The sequence below is a fragment of the Macrotis lagotis genome, chromosome 1 (assembly GCF_037893015.1).
Source record: "Macrotis lagotis isolate mMagLag1 chromosome 1, bilby.v1.9.chrom.fasta, whole genome shotgun sequence".
In the NCBI taxonomy this organism is placed as follows: Eukaryota; Metazoa; Chordata; class Mammalia; order Peramelemorphia; family Peramelidae; genus Macrotis; species Macrotis lagotis.
Genome location: NC_133658.1, coordinates 305540461 through 305553592, shown reverse-complemented (window position 1 = coordinate 305553592; position 13132 = coordinate 305540461).

Sequence of the window (13132 nt, the reverse complement as noted above, 5' to 3'; positions counted from 1 at the left end):
TATCATTAATGATTAAAAATATAAATCAAAAGTATAAATTAATGCAGTATATGAATTTGGGTTATTATTATTATTATTGCTGTTATTATTGGCTTGACATATATGCAGTTAATACTTCTCCAATTAGTAAAGAGTGTGTTATAATTGGATTCATAAAGTTAACAAGTAAATAATGGAAGATTCACTCCCAGGATTTTCAAATTTTCTGCAGTTAATATGGTTAGGATTTCTCTTTCTAGCTCTTATTGTTGGGTTTTGTTTATATATAGATAGGTAGATAAGCATATATGTTTACATATAATATATATGATAGTTGATGATATATGTAGATTTATTTTATATCTTAGATCTTTAGCAAAGTATTTCAATTCATTTATAGGTGATTCTAAGGCTCTCTACACCATCATATCAAATGTAAAATATGATTTTGTTTTCTCTTTTCCTTTTTTCTTTTTTGTATGTGAAACTTTAATAGTTACAATGGTTTTCCTTGCTTTAATTCTTGCATTATTAAGAAGGTCTTTAATTTTTCTCCATTACACATAATTTTACTTTTGATTTTAAAAATACACTATTTACTGTTTAGGAGAAATTAATTTATTTATATAATTTCTAGAGTTATTATCAAAATAAATATTAAATTTTATCTGAAACCTTTTCAGTCTCTATTGATATAATGATAATGCTTCTTACTTTTCGTATTACTAACATGTTTTATTGTATGTTTAATCTTCCTCATGTTGACTTAATTCTCAATGCAATAATAGTATATTATCTTTCTGATATGTTGTATATTACTTGCTAATATCCTATTTAGCATATTTGCTTCAATTCATTAGAAATATTTGTCAATAGTACTCTTTCTCTGTTTTTGCCTTTTCCTGTTTTAGGTGCCAAAAAAATGTGGAGTTATGCTTCATTTGTGGAGGGAGAGTTTACTATAAAGAGAAAGGAAAATATGTTTCTTTTATTAAAATAAGAGAAATGTGTGTGTGAAGAAACAATTTCAACAGCTACAAAAAGACTGTTGTTGGAGACTTCAGAGCTAAAGTATATTGAGCAACTCCTTTAATTTGTATATATATATATATATATATATATATATAATAATATAAAACATTATACTACATATTAGAATATTATATATATATATGTTTTATGACTAAGATAAAACAGAAAATGAAAACTAATAAAAACTTTTCAATTGATATCTCATTGAAAAATAAGGCCAAAATGGATATATAAACTACATAAAAAAGAGAGATTACAAGAAATTTAGAAGAATATAAAACATATTACTTACGGGATCAATCATTGTATCAATCATAGCATTGTATGTTTCCATAAGCAGCTGAATTTTACTTTCTCATGTTAGATTCCTATAAATATGTGCCTATTCTTCACTTCACCAAGTCCATAGGTGGGGAAACCGTAATTTAGGTTTATATCAACCTTGTAACAAACTATGTTTTATTATTTATTTATTTATTTGCTTTAACACATTACTATCTATTATAAAATTACATTTTTGTCCTCTTAAGGAAATGACTATGCTTATTAGATAAAAATATATTTTTGATGTAGATGACTGGTTTTGTAAACAGAAACACATTAGATGGTAGCTCAACATTTTTAGTGTTAAGTTGGGGAAGTATATTTCCCCTCAACATGATTACCTCATGACTTTGAGAGACTTTGAATGTAACCAAGTGTTTGATGGTCTATTGCTAGTTATTTAGACCTGCTAGAATGAAAGCATGTTGAGATGAGTGAGTTAAACCCAGATTGAAGTAAAGTGTTTCACTGGCCTAGGAGAAACATTGGGTCTTTGGTAGAATAGATATTGAATAATACCATCAGAGGAGAATGGTGTAATGAGCGATCATTTCAAGGAAGAGGTAATAATTAAGTTGAACTTGGAAAAAATGGGTAGAAATTTGATAGATAAAGATTTAATTAGGAATAATCTAGGCAAAGAGAAGGGCATAAGCGAAGACTAAGAAGGAGAATATCCAAATTGGAATTGGTAAATAATTCCATCTGAAAGACTTTGAACCATAGAAAACATCTAAGCATGCTCATGTTTGTCCTTGTTCTCTGTTGCACAGTAGTCTAAACTTGACTTAAAACAAGTGAGACAAATCCTTTTTACAATATAGGTAAGGGGTACACTTCTGTTATTGGGTCAGCTCCATATTTCTATAAGTAAGTATGATGTATATAATTATATATATGTGAAGAAAAGACAAGGTTGGACAGATGTTGGAATCAAATGAGGATACACGGAACAAAACGGCATGGGATAAAATCCAAAGTTTATATGGTACAGCTGGCTACATTGTATACTTTTTTTTTCAAAAAAATTTATAAGATACAGCATCTGGTCTTCTACTGTCAGGATACAATTTTTCCATGCAACTTATTCCTTCCTAGGATAAAGAAACTTGGGTGGGATCTGTGAGATATTTAGTTAGAAAGTCTTTGCTAAAGAAGGAGTCCAGGAAGAAAGAAGTAGAGTCACCCAAAGCCTCAATTATAGTAAAATGTTTTGTCTGTCTTTCCCTTTCTGCCTCTCCATTTTCAAATTGTTTCCCTTCTACATTTGGGAATTTCCTGTCAAAGATTCTGCAGTGGTTTGCAATTTACTTCTCCAACTCATTTTTAACAAATTGAGGAAACAAAAGCAAATAGGGTTAAATGACTTGCCCAGGGTTACACATGTGGTAAGCATCTGAGACTAGATTGGAACTCAGGAAGATGAGTTTTCCTGACTGCCAGCTCAGACCTCTATTCACTGCATCACCCAGCTTCCCTGTTTAAAAACTAGGTCTTTTCAGTCTCCAGAAGTGAAATTCATTTATCAAATGGACTAAAGTAATTTTTACTGATGATCATAAAATCATAAATTTGACAGAGACCTGAAATATCAAGTGCAATCTACTTATATTACATATGAGTTAACTGAGACCCAGAGCAATTAAGTGACTATCCTAGTCATATACTTAGTAAATAAATGAGGCAGGATGTGAAGCCAGGTTTTCTTGATTCCAAATAAAATGTTCTATGTACCATACTTCACTATCCTTTTTAATCTGTCTTAAAAGGTGTCAGAATGGTTTAACTGATTTTTTTACCCTTGAAATGATGATCAATTACTTCTATACTATGTTGAAAATAAATCCAGAGTAACAGGTATAAAAAAGGACAAGGATTAATAATTATCATATTTTTAACTTAAAGTATTCCCTTTCATTTTTATTGGACATTCTAACCATTTAACAACTTGCCTAATTGCATCTTTTTGTTATAAGATTTTTTTTCGGTGGGTGGACAATAGGAATTCTTTATATATTTATTTATATATTTATATATTTATGTATATATTTATTATAAATATATATATTATATATATAAAAGTGGGAAAGTGAGTAGGCAAACTTTCACTAAAATTTGACAAAAATAAAAATTAATAAAAAAACTAATTCCCTCTCAGACATTTACATTATGATCATAAACCATAAACCAAAACCTTTTTATCTTCACAAAGGTCGTATTTCTAACCCCATTAACAATTGAGGAAAATAAGTCTGGGATAGGATAAGACTTGATTAGAGTGACAGTTCTATATGTTGGGATACACTCAGATCTTACTAAGTTCACACCTTTTTCACTATTTAACTACTTGCAACTTCTCTAATTTTCCTCATCTAAAAATCGGAAACCTGACTCCATAGTCACTAAATCCCTTCCAGCTCTAAATTTATGATTCCCTAATTCTAAAAGATGTATTTTACAACAAAGGGTTCTTCATGAGGTCTTTACACAGAGAAAAGGACTTCCAGAGCAGATATTATGCATTAACCCTTTATCATGCATATTTCTTACACATCTCCCTCACTACTATTATGGTTGAAGTTTAAGCTTACTCTTCCCATGGACATTGTGTATATTGTGGGAAGAAGTGAATCAAGATTTTAGGAGAATGCTTTGTATTAACTGTCTTTACCAGACTATCTGAGCAACTATTTTGTTGAAAACTAATTGTGACAAAATATTTATAGCAACTCTTTTTGTAGTGGCAAACAACTGGAAATTGAGGGGATGCCCATCAATTGGGAAATGGTTAAACAAACTATGCTAAATGAATATTATGGAGTACTATTGCTCTATAAGAAATCATGAGCAGTTAGACTTTAGAGAAGGATAGAAAGATTTACATAAGCTGATGCTAAATGAAGTGAAGAGAACCAAAAGAATATTATACACATTAGTAACAACACTGTGAGATGATCAACTATAATGGCTGCAGCTTCTCTCAGTAGTTCAGAGATCAAGGACAACTCTAGGAGAGCTGCTATGGGCAATGCCATCTACATTCAAGGAGGGAAAAAAACTATGAAGTCTGAATGCATTCTATATTCACTTATAAAATTTTTTTTTATGTTTTTCCTTCCTTTCTCATGGCCTTTTTTCTCCTTAATTCTAATTTCTTTATCACAACAGGACTAATAGGTAAATATTTTAAACATAAATATTCATGTACAACTTTTAATATGCTATTCGCTGTCAAGGAGAGAAGAGAGAGAAGGGAGGGTGGTTGAAAAAATGTGGAATTCATGAATTTGCAAATAGATGAATGTTGAAAAATTAACATTGTCATTAGAAAAAAAAATTCAATAATAAAAGAATGGGAACTACTACATTTGGAATTCAGGATGTATAGCAGAAGAGCACAGTTTCTGACAGTTATCTCTAGAACCTTGAGCGAAGTAGTAGCTGCCCTTGCGGTATCCAATCTATAATTAAATATATATATATATATATATATATATATATATATATATATATATATATATATATGAATGCTGCCTTTTCTTTTTTCTTTTTTCTTCCTTTCCTCCTTTTCCACCTCCTCCTCCTCCTCCTCCTTTTTCCACTTGCCACATGTGATGCCTTCTCTCCAATTGGATCATAATATTCTTACATGTGTTTGCTCTGTTCATAAGAATATAATTTTTGATTGCTTATATTTTGTAAAATATTTAGGAACTTGGGAACAAGACTTCTTTTTTAATTATATTTATTCATTTTTCAAACAGCTAGGGCAATTTAATTTGACTATCCTTTTAAGCCCAAATCAACCTGGTTTTCATTGAATGGCAAATAATAGCCACTAGTCCAAATCTTGTTGGCTAAATATTTAGTGAGTTTCATGGCTTAGAAGAAATATAAATAGTAATTATTTTCTGTCCTAGTGAGAAACTTTGAGGGATATCTCATACATTAATTATTTTGTGGGGTTTTTTTAGTTTTTTTAAATTTATTTATTTATTTATTCTTATTTTGTACAAATAATGCTTATATACATTACTAAAATATTCTTATTTAAGAATAAACATAATACCCCCTCCCCTCCAAAAATATAGACCCGCATGAGCGATAATGTAAAGGAAAAAGAAAAAAAATTAAAATTAAAATAATAATAATAATAATAATAGTAGGTGTGGGCAGGTGGCACAGTGGATGGAACACCAGCCCTGGATCCAGGAGCACCTAGGTCCAAATCTGGCCTCAGACACCCAGCAATCACCCAGCTATGCAGCCCCAGGCAAACTACCCAGCCCCATTTGCCCTTCAACCCCCCCCCAAAATAATAATAATAAAAAAATGTGCTTTAGCCTGTGTTCCAATACCTCCAGCTCTGTCACGGGTGGATCACATTCTTTATGATAAGTCCATCACAAAAGTTACTTCCATATTTTTTCACTGTTGCCATTGCTGATCGCAACTCCCTCCATTCATACTTCTCCACTACCATATACTATATTTCCTCTCTCCTTTCACTCTCTCTCTGCTGTAGGGTAGCTGAGTGGCACAGCAAAGAGATCCCCAGCCCTGGGGCCAAGAGGCCCTGAGCCCACAAACCACCCCTTAGGCCCAGCATCCATCTGGCCCTATGGTCCCAGACAGTCCATCCAATCTAAACCCCTTGCAAGAAGTAAAAAAAGAAAATGTGTTATATCTGACCACTCTCCCCCCAATGGTCCATCCTCTCCTCCATCACTAACATCCACCTTCCCCCTGTCCCCCTTCTCTCCTTCTTACTCCAGATGTCTATGCCCCATTGAGTATATATGCTGTTTCCTCTCTTAGGCACCTCTGATGAGAGCAAAGTCTCCCTCATTTCCCCTTGTCTTCCCCCCTTCCATATCAGTACAATAGCCCATTGTAATATATAAATCTTATTATATGAAATATCTTAGCCTATTACACCTCTCCTTTTTCTTTCATCCATTACATTTCCCTTTTAGCAATTGACTCCATTTTTACACCATATTATATCTTCAAATTCAGCTCTCTCCTGTGCTTCTTCTATAAAAGCTCTTTCTACCTATTCTATTAAATGAGAAGGTTTATATGAGTATTATCAAGATCATTTTTCTATGCAGGAATACATGCAGTTTGTCATTATTAAGTCACTCATATTTTCCCCTTCTCCTCCACTCTCTTTGCTTCACCTGAGTCCTGTGTTTGAAGATCAACCTTCTGTTCAGCTCTGGCCATTCCAACAGGAACATTTGAAATTCCCCTGGTTCACTGAAAGTCCATCTTTTTCTGTAGAAGAAGACATTCAGTTTTGCTGGGTAGTTGATTCTCAGTTGCATTCCGAGCTCTTTTTCCTTCCAGAATATTATATTTCAAGCCCAATGAGCTTTTAATGTAGTTGCTGCTAAGTCCTGTGTGATCCTGACTGCAGTTCCACAATATTTGAATTGTATCCTTCTGGCTACTTATATTTTCTCTTTGACTTGGGAGTTCTGAAACTTGGCTATAATATTCCTGGGGGTTGTTTTTTATTGGATCTCTTTCTGGAGGAGATGGGTGAATTCTCTCAATTACTATTTTGCCCTCTGCTTCTAAGGTATCAGGGCAATTTTCCTGTACTAATTCTTTGAAAATGATGCCAAGGCTCTTTTCCTGATCATGACTTTCAGGTATTCCAATAATTTTTAGATTATCTTTACTAAATCTGTTTTCCATATCAGTTGTTTTTTCAATGAGGTGTTTCACATTTTCTTCTAATTTTTCATTCTTTTGGTTTTGAAGCATTGTGTCCTAATTTCTTGTAAAATAAGCAGCCTCCCTCAGTTCCATTCTACATCTGAAGGATTTGTTTTCCTCAGAGAGCATTCTTATCTCTTTTTCCATCTGGCCAATTCTGCTTTTTAAAGCATCCTTCTCCTCAATAACTTTTTTTGAACTGTTTTATCCATTTTACCTATGCTGGTTTTTAACATGTTATTTTCTTCAGCATTGTTTTAGATTTCCTTGATTAAGCTACTGACTTCATTTTCATGTTTTTCCTGCATCTCTCTCATTTTTTCCCACTTTTTCTTCTATCTCCCTCACTTGATTTTCAAAGTCTTTTTTGAGCTCTGTCATAGTCTGAGCCCAATTTCTGTTTTTCTTAGAGTCTTTAGATGCAAGAGCTTGTCCTTCTTCATCTTCAGACTGAGTGTTTTGATCCTTCTTGGGATCACAGGTAAAGTATTTCTCAATGCTGTTCCTCTTTTTTCTCTGTTTACTCCTTTCCCCAGCCTGTGCCTGGTTTGGGGGTGCTCCCTGAGCTTTTGAGTATTATTGGGAACCGCCCCCCACAAGGCTCTCCATGTGTGAGGCTCTGTCTTCCCTCCTCGGCTCTGAATGACCATAAGCACACCCCTCTGTCATGGGGTTGAGGTGGGACGGGGCCTGCTGTTCTATGGGTGGCCTAGACTGTGATCACTATCTGAATGTGGTCAGAGCCCCAGAGTCCTGTTCCCGGAACAGAGGACAGAGCTTGGCAGTCTATCTCCACTCCCCTCCCTAGGCTCAGCACTCATGCCCTGGGGGCTCCTGTTGACTGGCTTCTGCTTTTGGTTTCTGGATCTGGGCTGCCTTGGCCATACTGCTAGCTGAGTGCCCTGAGGACTGGGCTTTACATGCTTGCTCTGGCAGAGGTTCCCCCCACCCTGATCCCCCAAGTTGTGCCTGGTGCTCCCCAACTGTAGGTCAGGAAACTGCCCCTGCTGCCATGAGACATGATTCCCAGTGCCCTGGGGCTACCTCCAGGAGACTGAAGTTCCTTCACTCTGGTGGGCTACCCCTTCAACCCCGTGGAGCGGTGCCTTTCTGCTCTTTTCCAGGTTACATTGGATTGGAGAACTGCCTCACGGCAACCCTCTGTGGAGTCTGTCTCTTGAAAATTTAGTTAGAGTCCTTAGTTTATAAGTTTGGAGAGAGAGCATCTAAAAGATGATCCTCTCCTGTCGACATCTTGGCTTTGCCCCTACATTAATAATTTTGTGATGATAGATATGTCCATTTTTGTTTCAGTTCTTACTCAGTCCTCAGTCATTGAATAAGCATCGCCTTTGACAAATTGAGACCTTGAACAGACCTGAATTTAGAAAGGCCATGATAATTGCATCCTGCATCATCAGGAGTGTCTTGTCTCTTGTCTTGCCACTAGACTTTGATGACTAAAGGTAAAATTGAGGCTGAGGACTTTGCTCATTTCTGTTTCTCTTAAACCCAATTCTTTCATCAATTAAGGTATCACCCTTATGAAGTTTTAGTACTCTTTGTGAACAAAGGTTGAACAACAATAACCTGAGTTTGACTCTCAGCTCTGACATTTATGGTCACCATATGCCAATCACTTCATCTTATTTGGGTTTTGGTTTTTTCATCTATAAAATAAGGAAGTAAGTCTTTTGATATTTTTAGAGAACATATGATTCAAAGGAATGTGCAATGGTCCTATTCCTTCCTATCAAAATTCTGCCAACCTTTCACATTCCAACTCAAATTCCATGTACCAAGCATTCCTTAGGCCACCATCTCCTCTGCTCAAGCAGGAAGCAATTTCATCTTCCTCCAAAGTCCTTTTGACTATATCAATTTATTTTTTTCTAAAACTACCTTGGAATTTATGAGCTAACATCTTTAACATCTTTTATTGTGAATATATATATGATGTTATGGTTCCAACTGCTCTTCCTTAATCCCCCCTCCATTCTCCATAAAACTTTCCATTTATAGTTTTCAAAATTATGAAGAGTAACTTAAATACCACTTTTCAGTTATGCTCAAATGCTCAGTTAGATAGATCTTTGAACCAATCATGCAGCCTCTTTGAGGTCACTCACTGGAGATGGCTAAGACAATTACTTTTGACTTTCAAAATTTTATGTGACATCATTCAAAATGCCTATATGTCTATATTGTTGACAAAGCTATGAGTAAAGTATCAGATTTATCAAATATTTTACTACACAGAGACTTTTCTTAAAGGGTAGCAGTTCTTAATTTAGGTCTATAGACTGCATGGGAGAATATAAAAATTTGAATCAGAAAAAATACATCTTTATTTTCATGAATGCTAATTAAAATTTGGCATTTCCTACAGTTTTTTTTTTGCTGTAGGCAACAAACCAGTTTGCATCAAAGTTCACCAAATTGTTCTCATTCGTTCTCTCTCTCTCTCTCTCTCACACACACACACACACACACACACACAAACACACATACACACACGCAGCACACATATACTCACATATGTTAAGAATCTTTGCTATAGGGGAAAGGGACCAGATCTGGAATTTCATTGTAATCTCTAATTCCCATGAGGAAACTTTATCAGAACAGGATATCACCACCTTCTGTCTTTGCTAGTTTTAGAAAGTTTACTAGATAAGAGAAATGCTAAGTCGCAAATCACACAGATAATGTGTGAAAAGTAAAATTTGAATTCTGATCCTCTTGACTTAATATATTCATTACAACTTGCTACCTTCTTCTTCTTACATAGCAGCAAAAATATAGCATAAAACTCTAGTCATGTTCCCACTTCTTGTTTTTTAAATTATTTTTCAAAACATCCATATGTATATGTATATTTGTAAGTTATAAAATTTCCTTCCACTTTCCCTTCCTACCTCCCTCTCCTTAGTGGTGAACAGTCAGGATAACATTGTGCATACATATTTTTGGTAAACATGTTTATTGTTTAGTCATTTTTGGTATAAGGAATTAGGATTAAGGGAAAGAGATACATAAGAAAAAAATTTATAAAATATTTATCAGATTATGAAAGGGGTTTTTGTTTTGTTTTGTTTTTCTCCCTTTGGATGGGGATAAAATTGTCCTTAGGCAGGTCTAATACCATTGTCCTAGCTCCCTCTCTGATCTCCTGAGAGGAGCTGCTTCCATCAAGGTTGATCATCCAACAATGTTTTTGTAGCCGTGTTCATTGTTCTCTTGGTTCTGCTCCCTTTGCCCAGCATAAGATCCTGCAATTCATTTCATGTTTCTCTAGACTCCAACCATTTATGGTTTCTTATAAAACAATAATATTCCATAATATACGTGCAACATAACTTGTTTAGCCATTCCTCAATTAATGGGCATCCCTTCACATTTCAATTCTCTGCTATTACAGAAAGAGTTGCTATGAGCATTTTCAAACATGTGGGACTTTTCCCATTTTTGGTAATTTCTTCTGGATATAGACCTAGAATTGGAATTGTTGGGTCAAAGGCTATGATAGTTTTATTTCTCTTTGGTCATGGTTCTATATTGCTTTCCAGAATGGTTGAATCACTTTACAACTCCACCAGCAATGCATTAATGTTCCAATCCTCCCAGAACCTCTCCAACATCAATCATTTTCCATTTTTGTCATCTTAGCTAATCTGATAGGTGTGAGGTAATACCTCATAGCTGTTTTAATTTGTGTTTCTCTAATCAATAATGATTTGGATCATTTTTCCTATGATTATATATGGTTTTAATTTCTTCATGTGAAAACTGTCTATTCATATCCTTTGACCATTTATTAACTGGAGAATTACTTGTAACTTTATAATTTTTTTGACTAGGCAAAGGGGTTAAGTGAGTTGCCCAAGTTCACACAGATAGGTAATTATTAAGTGTATGAGGCCAGATTTGAACTGAGGTCCTCATGACTCCAGGGCTGGTACTCTATCCACTGAGTCACCTAGCTGCCCCCAACCTTATAAATTTGAATCAATTCTCTTTATATTTTAGAAATGAGGCCTTTATCAGAAATCTTACTTGTGAAGATTGTTTTCCAGTTTTCTACTTTCCTTCTAATTTTGGCAGCATTCATTTTATTTAGTTCAAAAACTTTTTAATTTAATAAAATCAAAATCATTTATTTTGCACTTTATAATGCCCTCTATTTCTTGTTTGGTAATAAATTTTCCCATTTACCATAGATCTGATAGATGAGTATTTCTTGGTCTACTAATTTCTGTACTCATTTTGACCTTATTTTGGTATATGATGTGAGATCTATACCTAGTTTTTGCCATACTATTTTCCAGTTTTCCCCAAAATTTTTCAACAGTTTTGTCAGATAGTGAGTTCTTATCCCAGAAGCTGATGTCTTTGGGTTTGTCAAACAGTTGATTTTTTACTATAGTTATTTACTGCAGTTTCTTTTGAACCTATCCTAATCCATCGATCAATTACTCTATTTTTTAACCAGTACCAGGCAGTTTTGATGACTGCTGCTTTACAGTATAATTTTTAGATCTGTTAGAGCTAGACCACCTTCCTTTACATTTTTCATCAGTTCCCTTGCTATTCTTGCCCTTTTTTTTGCTCCAGATGAATTTTGTACTATGGTACGAATTTTTAGTATGGTACGAATAAGTAATTTAATTTGTGTAGAATTGTCATTTTGATTATATTAGCTTGACTTAAACATGAACAATGGAGATTTTCCCAATTATTTAGATCTGACTTTATTTGGGTGAGAAATGCTTTATAATTATGTTCATACAGTTTCTGGGTTTGCCTTGGGAGGTAGATTCTCAAGTATTTCATGTTGTCTATGGTTACTTTAAATGGAATTTCTCTTTCTTGCTCTTGCTTTTGGGTTTTTTGGTTCATATATAGAAATACTGATGATTTATGTGGGTTTAGTTTATATCCTGCTACACTTTTAGTTGCTTTAATGAAATTTTATTTTTTTACTGAAATTGGCCACAATTTGAAGAAAAGTGTCAACATATATTAATGTGTATATTTACTCATTCATTCATTTTAAATTATTTTTACAAATTTAACTTTATATATCAACAATACCAATTAGACTTGCTTTATAACTATTTACATTTGATTATACAGTGTCCATAATAGCTTCCTCTGAGTTTTTGTTAGTTTTTTGTTTGCCAATCATGTACAATTCTTTACAGTTTTCTTCTTATATGGTAGCTTTTCTGTTCTCTTTCTGCCTTTTTTTTTTGATATTGAGCTATTTCATAAAGTTCTCCATTTTCTTCATATTCATCACAATTACTGATCATAAACAAATGAATGAAAATATATTTCTCAAGCAAAGTACAAAGCAATAAGAACATAAAAACAAGAGCAAGACAGTTGCTAACCTCAAGGAATTTAGGCTCTAATAAAAGTAGTTCACTTCTGGGATGGAACCAAGATGACAGTGCAAAGCTCACATGCTCCTAGACCTTTTCCTGATATAACTTTAAATGAAGTCTCTACACAGATCTTAAATCTACAGATTCAACAAAAAACAGAGTGAAAAAATATCTCAACTCAAGATATCATGGAGGATCTTCAGTAAAGATCTGTCTCTTTGTGGTTAAAAGGGAAATAAAGCCAACCATAGGCAGGAGAGCAAGAAAGCTGGCAGGAAATTCTTAACCAGAGCACATATCAGATATCAGTCCAATAAACCAGCTTGATAGTAGACCAGCATGGAAGTCCCAATTCCAGACAATGTTCAAACCCTGTAAATGCTGGGGCAACAGCCAGGGACTAGATTCCAGCTCCAGCACAAAAAACTTGGGACTGTACTTCCTGTACCACAGGAGCAGAGTTTAACCACAAAAATAAGCAAAAACCCAAAGAGAGTGCTAACCATAAAAAGCTACCATTCTGTTAGTTATGATAAAAATGCCATCTCTGAAAAAGAAAGCAGTGACAAGTTTCCTCCATTTGAAGTTTCAAAGGAATTTATAAATTGGCCTCAAATCCATAACCTCATGGAAAAGCTTAAAAACAATTTTAAAAACCAAAGAAGAGAGGAAGAAGAAAA